At 40.9% G+C, this 10,932-nt stretch overlaps 1 protein-coding gene and 1 long non-coding RNA gene across 4 annotated transcripts in view; both read left to right on the forward strand.

The window, feature by feature from the left end:
* Positions 1–10,932, forward strand: part of SPAG16 (sperm associated antigen 16) — a 332,745-nt gene that overhangs the window by 114,077 nt on the left and 207,736 nt on the right. The window lies entirely within an intron of this gene.
* Positions 5,324–7,281, forward strand: LOC107316468. Its single transcript, XR_001556372.1, has 2 exons — positions 5,324–6,551; positions 6,638–7,281. It is a non-coding gene; the product is annotated as an uncharacterized LOC107316468 (long non-coding RNA).

The raw sequence follows: 10,932 nt of genomic DNA on the forward strand, positions 1-10,932 counted from the left end.
GAACCCTTTTTTTTCCTGTATACAGACTAATGAGGGAGCATCTATACAGTGCTTTCTGTATGTAAAGTAGTATGCAAGTGCCAAGTATAACTATCACTGTGAGTTTGTTAGGAGATAGGGAGGTATTTGTCAATAGCTATAGTTATGTGAAGATGAGACATCATACACTCAGCGTTCTTTATATTTGGCATATTGTCTTTATAACAGTTCAGTAGCTATACAGCAGAGGTGTGCAAGGACGTGGTGCACAAGTAAAACACTTGCTGGAGTGCTGGCTGTTTGGAGGCATATTTTATAGGATGGGGATCTAGCAGGAATGGAAATGGGAAGCCTGTGTCTCAAGATCTTGTACCTGCACAGGAGTTCCTACCTTCGCTTGCTGCCACCAGTGCGTGCTCTGGTCATTTCCTTTGGGATGGAGTAGTATTCATTTTCTATCAATAAGGAAGGTGAAAAAGTGTTTGTAAGTACTAAATGGCTTGAGAGAAGGCCTCTGAATTAGCTGTAGGTCTGATACAGAAGAGTTCCGTTTGCTCTTCAGTTTAATACTCCTTACCTTACTTTTATATATGCAGAAGGAGACAGTGACATCCTGCACTGACTTCAAAATGACAAAGTTATTCTACGTTACCTTATTTAGTACGTGATAGAATTTGGGGGGAAAAAAGCCTTTGTAAGTTGGTACTGAATTGAAAGGGTGCAGCATAGTTCAGTTGTGTCTGTAGATGTTGGTGTAGCTCCACAGTATGTAGGTAGGAGCTATACCTGGGCTGGAGGAATAGATTACAGTAAAAGCACCTGAGCTGTCTCAGATGTGGAGAAGATCCATTGCAGCAGTGAGGTGGTTTTTCACTATAAGCCAGAATAAATGTTTCTTGTTTGTTGTTTTTGTGGTGTATGTATATGCTCTTTGCTGATTGCAGTCTGTATAAGCTAAAAAACATGTTACAGTGTCTTATCATGATGAGAAAATGTGCCTGTTTTCTTTATTTTTTGTCTAATGACTTTGCCCTCGGCTATTCAAGTCCACTCCGCGCTTATGGTAGGGCTTATTGGGCAGCTTTACAGTGCTCCATAACTCTTTCCATGGTAGACTATTCTTTCCTTTTGCACGGATGATGTACTTTTCTTTTCAAGACTTCTGTGATTCATCTTAGCTAGCGTGTTAACTGAGCTTCAAACCTCGTACCTGGTCTCTTTTCTCTTTGTTTCAAGGGCATCTTCCATGCACGGAATATTACAGCAAATATCTTTATCCTGGAAGAGAATAATTGGTATCTTCATGTAGAACTGTTTGCTAAAAAAAAAATTAACTTCACTTCTGGATTTTGGCAGGTGAGTTTATGGGAAAGTTACTTCCCAAGTAGCAGCTTTCTGCAGGATTGCGCTTGGAAGTACAGTGTTTCATTTCTCTTTTGGTAGCTTTTCATTAATAGACCGATCAATTTAACCTACGTTTTGATGCCTTAATGTGTCTTAATGCACTCAGTTTGAAGGCTAGGATCATGAAGACACTTAATTGGCACTCTGTTAAAGGGCCAAATTATTAGAAGTAAACCATTATAGGGTAGGATCAATTCTGTAGTAGCAAAGGTTCACATCCGCCTCTTGAGGAAAACTACTGATGACCTGTCACAGAAGATCTGTTTTGTGGCACTGGTTTGCCACAAAACTGTGGCATCTGTAGATGAATCTGCCACTTTCCAGCTCACAGTATTGTTACTGAATCTCCCTGTTGCAAACAAAGAGGAAACCTTAGGAGACCAAATTGCCTTGGGGCACTGGGCCCCTAAGAACTGCTGCTGAAAGGTCATACGAAAGCATGGACTGGGGGAAGAGGGAAGTAATTTTCAGAGAACAGATCGTACAGCAATAATCTGGTTTAATTCTTCTGTGAAGCTGCAGTGGGACAAGATCAGGTGCAGTGGTTCTGTGTTGGTTTAAGACATGTATTTTTAGTCCCTTGATCTCACTAGCCCCAGTGATAAGCTATTTTCTCAGTATCTTTACTTGCTTTTATTTCTGGAAGAAAACATTTGAACACTAACTTTGTACAGTGTCCCATAGAATAAATGCAGCAGATTTGCTATTTGAGGAAAGTTGAAAATTATTAATGTAGCAAAAAACTTCTGAAAGCTGTTCTCTATCCAAGTTCTCCTCCCTGCAAACCTGAGCATCTGAAAAAAAGCAGGTAGTTGAAGTTGTGTAAAAAGGATCTGCTCTCACTACAGGTTAGCTCATCTAAGGACAAAGCGGATGGTTACCTTGTGTCACCTTTCTAGAGCTGACCGATTCCTATTAGGCTAGTATGGGCAGCTATGTGAATTTACAAAGAGGAGAAATAACTCTTACTTATGTGGTTTGATTGGGTGTGCCCAACCTCAGCGTTATAACATCAAATTTCAAATACATTTATTTTGGAAAAGTGTTATCACAGAATCATTTGAGTTGAAACAGACCCTTAGTGGTTGTCTGGTCCAACTCTTCTGCAGTGAGCAGAGACACCTACAGCTCCATCAGGTGCTCAGAACCCCATCTAGCCTGACCTTGAGTGTCTCCAAGGACGGGGTATCCACCACCTCTAAATTCTGCTAAGGTGTCTGTCACCTTCTTCCTTATAGCCCCCATTGTGATACTGAAAGGCCACTCTCAGGTCACTTTGGGGTATTATTTTCTCCATGCTGAACAGCCCCAGCTCTCTCAGGCTGTCCTCATAGGAGAGGTGTTCCATCCCTGGGATGATTTTTATGGTCCTCCTCTGGATGCACTCCCATGTCTCCTGTGTACTATGGACTCCACATCTGGATTCAGCACTTCAGGTGAGGCAACACCTGCACTGAGTAGAGGGGCAAGATTACCTCCCCTGCTGGCCACACTGCTTTTTGATGCAGTTGAGAGTACAGTTGGCTTTTGGCTGCAAGAGCACACTGCTGGCATATGTCCAGCTGCCATCCACCTGCAGCCATATCAAAGGCTTTACTCCAGTCCAGATAGATGACATCAGTGGCTATTCCTTTATCTGCTGACACAGTTAGGCCATCATAAAAAGTGACAAGGTTGATCAGGTAGGATCTGTCACTGCAGAAGCTGTGGTGGTTATCCTGTATTGTCTTCCTCTCTTTCATGTGCCTTAGCTTAGCTTCTAAAAGCATCTGCTCCATGATACCCTCCTGGCACAAAGGTGATGCTGAGCGAACCTGGTCTAGTAAATGTGGAAGTTTGGTGGCCTTTCCAGGCAGGGGGGTTGGAGCTTTGTGATCCTTGAGGTCCCTTCCAACCTGGGCCATTCTGTGATTCTGTGATCCTTTCTACCTTTCTTAAAAATAAGTGCTGCATTGCCTTTTTTTGGTCACTATGACTTCACTTGGCCACCAAGACTTTACAGATATCATTGTGAGTGACCTGATGACTACATCAGCCAATTCCCTCCGACTCTGGGATGCATCAACTTAAGGATTTTAGGTTCTTCACAAGCCTGATCTTCACATACAATGCAAGGAGCATTGCTCCTCCAGATCCCACCTTCTGAACCATCTGCGTGTTGTGTGTTTCATTATGTTTCTTAATGAAGAATCACATAAATGGAAATATGAGTATTTTTTGGGGAAAAAAAAACAAACAACAAAATCAGCCTCACAATGAAATCTAAGAGAAGATAAATAAGACAAATAAGATAAGCATACTGAGAAATGCATTTGTGTTTATAGACTTTGGATTTCAGTAACCAAAGGTTGGTCTGCTCTTCTTGGGACAGATGCTGTGATAGAAGGATGAGGCTGAATTCTTCTCCTGAATTTTGAGCAAGTATTTCTTGGAGTTGACAGCAGAGTTCTGTGAGCATGTGAGGGGGTCATAAGCAGATGTTGCTGCTAGAATGAGCAAACTTTCCCTCACTCATTTCTCAGCCCTTTATTCCAGCCTCCTTGCCATCCTCAGGCTTGTAGCAGCACAGAGTTTTAGATGGCTGTGCTGTGAACTGAATCAGAAGGCTGATACAGATTAAAATTAACCCAGCAAAATGAAAGGCAGTTATTTTTAACACAGACAAGTTCGCTGACCTGATTCGTTTTACAGGTTCTTATGCCAGCACAAAGAAGGAGATGACAAGGGAAGAAAAAAGCAGGAAATGGAGCTGCAGTGTTTTGTTTAAGTGCTGTCTGATTCTGTCTTTAGGTGTGTGTAGAGACACAGTTGGAGAACATACTAAAAACTGTGAGTTATGCTCAGGGTAACCCATTCATCTGTCAGGTGCATATCTGCATTAGATCTGGTACGGTATTCTCTTACTGTTGTATTTTAATGTCAGTAAGAGTTTTTCTTTATCAAGCACACATATATTTGCATCGGTTTTATCTTGCTTTGTGGAACTCAGAATACATAATATGTACATACACAGACTCAGAGTTTATTTGATGTTGCTGTAGTGAAAATAGATGCTTTAGAACTAAGTTTTTCTTCTTGATACTCAACCAATACTGAAAATTAACCATACACAAAATGCTGGGACTGTCTCCTTTTTTCAAAATAATGCATTAAATGGAGTTCTGTTTGACTTAGTTGAGGCTGAAAATGAGTAGAAGCTGAGGACCTCAGGATGTCGCATGTGCAGAGACTTGTATATCCTTTCTTAGGCAGGACATCATGGCCAATGTAAAATAGGCTAATCTGTGTCTGTTATTTGGCAGGAGAAGACCACTGAGGATTGTTGTCACAAGTAGGTGCAAATTAATATTGTAGCTCTTAAACTGGACTCATGCTTTGTTAATGCGAGGCTTCAAACTGGTTAATATGAAATCTGAATTACAAGTATAATATGTAGGGCTCTGCAGTTGGAAATATTGTTCATGCTGATTACAGCTGTGTGAGATTCTTGGCTAGCCAGGTGCCCTTGTTTTCCATGCTTGATTTCTAATGACATACAGGCACAGCAGATACTTGTTAGTCATGGCAGACCAGCACCAAATAGGCATATGACTCGTTGATAACGACCAGCTGAGAAAGGAGCCATCTGAGGATCAGAGAGGCCTTAATGGTTGTTCTTGGGGTGGGGTTGTGGTTGCAGAGCATTTGGACTGGATGTGGTTTATAATCTGTATGAACATTGGTTGTGTTTCTCTGCTTTCACATTATGTGCACATTTCTCAGTGATTTAATCAAGTTGGCAATGCCATAAAAGCACTGATTTTATTCCTGTAATCATCTTAGTGCTATGATACCTGGTAAGACCTTCAGTGGTACTGCTGCTCCCTTACACCTGGTACTACACAGTAGGAGAACATCTCTCATTTTAAAATCTTGCAAAATTAGTTATCAAAATTTGCTTGCCTGGACCTTACTGTGACATAGCTGTGCCTCTGCTGCTATAATTTTGGGGCACTTTTGTATGTATTTCAGTGTGTGGAACGGTGTTTTATGTGCATGTACGTTGCTCACAGTAATTCAGTTCCATTGCATAGGCATTTTTGCATAACGTATTCAGGTAATCTGTATGCTGAGTAAATATATTAACAATTTTCATCATTGACATAATCTCCTTGCAACCTAATTGATTTCAAAAGCGTTGCAAAACCAAGTTCTTGTTCATTTTTTTAATCACTTAAACTATGCAGACTTTGCTTAGACTTTAAAAGATTATTAATGAGTTTTGTGATAATTTGCATGATCATTGAAAGGTGTCTCAGTTCTGTATTGACATTATGTTACAGTGATCTTCCAGTGGAATATGTAAAGTTAATTTAATGCTTGTCAGGGTTTCTGGTAGGCATAGAGATTTCAGTAGCTAGAAGTGCCGAGCTGATTGGAGTGGTATCTTGTACCCATTGATGCAGTTTGCTTCCTTGGATCCCAGTTCTTTAAGAACAAGAAACAAGGTGACCTCATTTAACGTAAGAATGTATGTGTCACTGTATTTCTCTGAAAGCTCTACAAACTTTCAGAGTGTGTTTGTTATCTTAATTCCAGCTGTCAGCTGACTTGTTTTTTACAGTGTCTGCTTTCCTTTGTGGGTACATGTAGCCTTAGTATGCTCTTCTGTATTGAGAGTGCAGTAAAGATTTTAGGATATGGTTGGTTGGAGTCCATTTTACCATGTCAGATTAGGATAGAGCTGTTCTGTAATAACCAGGTGTAGGAGCATGCTGGAAGTGCTTGTCCTTTGAACCAGTGGTCCCTGATAACTAACACCTGCTAACTAGGGAGTGCTTAATTGGGCACTGTAACACACTTGTTAATGGTGCCAGCTTGCACTCTTTTCTTCCTGTGTACTGAGCAGAAAGTGACCATCATCTCTCAGACCTTTTATGTATTTTTTTAGGAAACTTTGTACTGCTTGCTGAAGAAGGCATCGAGGTATAGGATAACGTGGTTGAAGTGATTGTGATTCAGTGCATTACACTGCAGCTTTTCAACAGTGTATTTGTACAGTTGCAATTATTTAGGCCAGGATAAATCTGCCAGTCAAGAAAGTACTTTCAACTGCTATTCTGGTATCTGTAGACCATAATTTTAACATCAACAACCCTGCTGCCTCATGGGGAAAAACAAACCACAGGGTACGTTTTTCTTTTTATTATGAAATATGGGAGTTAACACACTTTTATGTGATCATAACTGACTTGCACTTTTCATATCTGTGTAGCTGTTCACACTGCTGCAGAAGAGAAAGCAATATTCACCCAAATGTGAGATACGTATCAAAGCTTTTCTAATTATTGTGGACAGCTAAACCACAATGTGAAGATTTTATCCTGCGAACATTTGGCCTCTCATGTTTTGAGCCCTCCCTTGTGTAAAGCATTGTACAGAGCTGGCAGTTCCACGGGGTCTGAACTTGATCTTAATGAGTGAAGAAGCAGTAACACTCAAACTGAAGGGCTCATATCAGTCAGGACTGCGAAATATACAGATGCCCTTTTTCAAGAGCACAATAGTAAAACTGTTTTTTCTTCTATCAAGAACAAAGATAAAAGCTTGCTGTAGTTTCTTTTTAATACAATGTTATCAATACCTGAAGTTATCTGTTTTGCTGTGTGGGCTATTTAGCAGGTGGTTTATTGTGATATAGACCTCTGTAAAGATATTTTTGACATGTTTGTGAACTATACAGGAGACTGTGTGACATATCACTTATCTGTTATACCTCTGTTATTGCACAGGAGAAATACCTTGCTGCTTAAGGTGTAAGAAAAGTTCTTAAAGATCAAGAGAGGTCTTTTTCTTGAGTAGACCAGTGTATGTTTGTGTTCTGGGGGATATAGAATAAAGACACTGTGTATGAGGGAAGAGTGCAGTTAATCTTGTTCCTCATAAACCAGTGATGTAGGGATATCCTTAGCAGAAGTGATAGTGTTGTTGAGATTTGGCCTGGAAAACTGGTTCTGACACAGAATTAGCAGATAGAAAGACTAGACTTGGATAACTTAAATGTTCTTAAAAACCAGCCAACTCAGTGTGGGGTAACTTTTCAAGGTCAGGGCTTGAAGTGGTGATGGAGCACCTGGTGAAGGGCTGTGGCTGTCCAGGGGGGCAGGCAATCTATTTGCACCTGTGCTCCCCAGCTGGCCAGAAAGAGGCGGACACAGGGGCAGCCACCCTGAGCTCATATAGGGGCCAGCCAGAGAAGGGAGGGCATTTCTTGGAGTTGGGGCTTCTTGAGAAGGGGTGCTGCATGGCCACAGGGCTTCTTCACAGGTGGGGTGAGTTCAGTTCTTCTTTTTGCATTTGATTAAGAGCCTATTTGTGAATACTTTGTCTGGTAGCAACAAAAATCGGACATAAGCCATTTTGCTTATTCATATGCAGAGCAGGAGCAATTTACAGTCGTTGCTGAAGCATTGTTAGGTTCCTGCTGGAGGGAGTCTCTGATAATCTAGTAATTCTGGTTTCTTTTTAGAATGCAGCTGCTTCAAGAGGGGGACTAATCCATGCACTAAGACTTATGTTCAAGTTTTGTTAAATATTTTGCAGAAAATCATTATATCCTGTGAAAGATATCAGTATTTTAGGGCTTTAGATTGAACTTTCCTTCCTGAGAAGATATCCGAGGCAAGTGCAAGTTTGCGGGCTCCACCTCCAGTATGTGTCATTGGGGCCAGGAACATGGTGAGCAAATCAGAACTAAGAACCAATCAAATATTTTTTCTGGTTTTCATCAATACTTTGTTAAATCAGGGTTTCTTCAATTGAATGCATAGTTTTAGAGAACTCGGAAGGTATTTTTTTCCTAAAAAGTTGTCTCAACAGATGTGAGTATTCATTTCTGAAGAAAAGACTGTTTTTTGTTTCTTTCGGTGCTCAGCTGTTGGCAAGTATAGCGTAGCTCATCATAATTCCTCACAGTAGCTGTATTGGTAGCACTAGGGAGATTGCTTGTTATGTGCAGCGTGTTCATCTTGGTGCTGTGTCTGCCTTCTCTCTGCATTGTCTTCTCCTAATCTTAAACTGTGAGCTCTTGATGACTTGTGGAATCAAACTCCATAACCACAAAGTAGTTATAAAGCAGGTATGTTTAATGAGTGATGCACATGCACCCTGGTGCAAGGGGGATAGCTCTACCTCACTTGCACACCATTAGGAGAAAGCATGCTACAGATATAGGCTGAACTAATACATCATCAGTAGTTGGCAGGAATTGGGATACATATTCATTACATTCCTGAGACCCCATTAGCATGCAGTCCCTCCCTTCTTGCATATGCATAGTGAGTTCTGGGGGTGGTCGTGGGATGAAGGCTCATCATCTTCCTCTCTGTAAACTTTCCAGCCAGAGTTATTTGTGCTTTCTGTAAACCAACACGCTCAGCAAACTCTGTTGTACACAGTCCTTTTGTTGCTGTGGCATCCACGTGCTGCATTAAATCTGTATTAGGGCTTTCCTATCCAAAGACAAATAACCTTAGGCTTCCTTTGGCCAAACCAGGCAGAAGAGACATCCTTTAAATCCAGAAGGTAAACTCCACCTTGGTTAATAAAGTGCATGGACTTGCCACCACTGAGTGTATCTGTTCAACTGATTCTATTACTTGCCCTCAAGTCTTGTACCAAACTAAAGCACTCTCTATCCAGAAATTTGGCAAAAGTGGAGTTCTGTACTTGTATTTCCATTCAATGAGGAATTCAGACTCCAAAACATTATTTCTTTTATCCTTCTACAGTCACATATCCTCAAAGGGCACTGCTTTATCCTGACTGGGTGAGCTCTTGCTTTTAACTTCTACTTAGGGCTTTGTTTTTGGCCCCAAAGCCCACACCCATGCAGTTATAAAGCAGGTATGTTTAATGAGTGATGCACATACACTCTGATGCAAGGGGGACAGCTCCACGTCACTTGCACACTGTTAAGAGAAAGCTACAGATAGAGCCTGAACTAATACATGATCAATAGCTGGCAGGAATTTGGATACATTTTCATTACATTCCTGAGACCCCATTAGCATGCAGTCCCTCCCTTCTTGCATATGCATAGTGAGTCATGGGGGTGGTCGTGGGATGAAGGCTCATCATCTTCCTCGCTGTAAACTTTCCACCCTGCGGGAGGGGCACCCCCTAAACTGGTTCCAGCTTGCCCTGTGGACATCTAATTACCACACTGTTCTCAAGCTGTTCCACCCTTATCTTCATGGCCTTCATCCCCCTTGTTATTCCAGACCCAGTGTCTGCACTCCCCATTCTTCTAACAACTTTTACATAAACTATCTTTTCACTCCCCCTGTCCCAGTTTCTGTGACAGTTTCTTTCTCTCCCTTACTGTGGGGCCCTTCTCTCACCCTTCATTGAGGCACACTTCTCTGTTTATGCAGCATTTTGCAAACTTTACTACCTGGTGCTAATTGGACTGCAGCATGTAAACAAAAAAACGGGCAGCAATTTGAACTAATTTTTCTTCATGTTTAAGCAGAAATTGATTTATAAATACCTTCTTTATCATGGGTTGCAGTATCCTTCCTTTTGTCCTTGCTCTCCTTGGGAAACATTTGATAAAACATAACTTGAAAGTATTAGGTGTCTGTTTCACAATCAAGAATCAAGGCAAAGTGATTGCCGAGATATTTTGCAGTATCCTGTCTTTCTGGTGCACATATAGCATTGGGTCTTTTTCTGAGACATATTAGGATAATGTTTTCTGTACTTCTGTAGTAAAACCTTCATCTTTATTTTAACCAGCTTACCTGCTGATTCCTGTTGATTTTGATACCGAGTAGAAAGTTAGATGTATATACAATCACTTACTGGATCATTGATCTTTCCTTTATGCAATGCTCTTAGCAGAGTTCTACAGGAACAAGAAAATTCCCTTTCTTGTAAGGAATAACGTCAAGTCTGTGGTTATGTGAGCAGGCAGTTGTGGACTGTGAAAGACTTCACACAATGCATCATTCAGAAGCTCATCACTTTCCTGCTCTTTTGATGAGAAGTGAGTAATAATACAATTGTCAGCCTCAAAATAACCTTTTAATTTTCTTATGTGTTCAGAACTCAATCAACATAATTCACATGAGTTTGTGCTTGCAAATAATTTCACTTGCACACCTTTTCTCACCTGATCATGAGATTTAACTACTTACTATTAGAATATTCTGGTGCTTCTCTTAGCTTGACTCAGCCTCTATAGACAAGGGGAAGATGTTCTTTGAGGAAAATGGCTCTTCTAAAAAGAGTATCCTGAATTAAACTGAAGATCCACTTTGAGTCTCTGAAGTTTTTAGGGGAAGGAAGCAGGTTGTGCCTGGTTCTCCAGAGTGCAGTGCCCATTCCTAGGTTTGTTCTACCTTAGAAATTGTATGGCATAGTTCTCTACCTCTGGAAATTGGTTTTTGTTTTGTCTTTTCCTACATCCTCTTAGAAATGACAGTGCTATCTTTTCTCTTTCTTGGCTCACTGAAATGCAACCTTCACAGAAGAAAAAAACCAACAAAATAGTGAGGTTTGCCTCTT

Source organism: Coturnix japonica, chromosome 7, assembly GCF_001577835.2.
Source record: "Coturnix japonica isolate 7356 chromosome 7, Coturnix japonica 2.1, whole genome shotgun sequence".
NCBI classification, from domain to species: domain Eukaryota; kingdom Metazoa; phylum Chordata; class Aves; order Galliformes; family Phasianidae; genus Coturnix; species Coturnix japonica.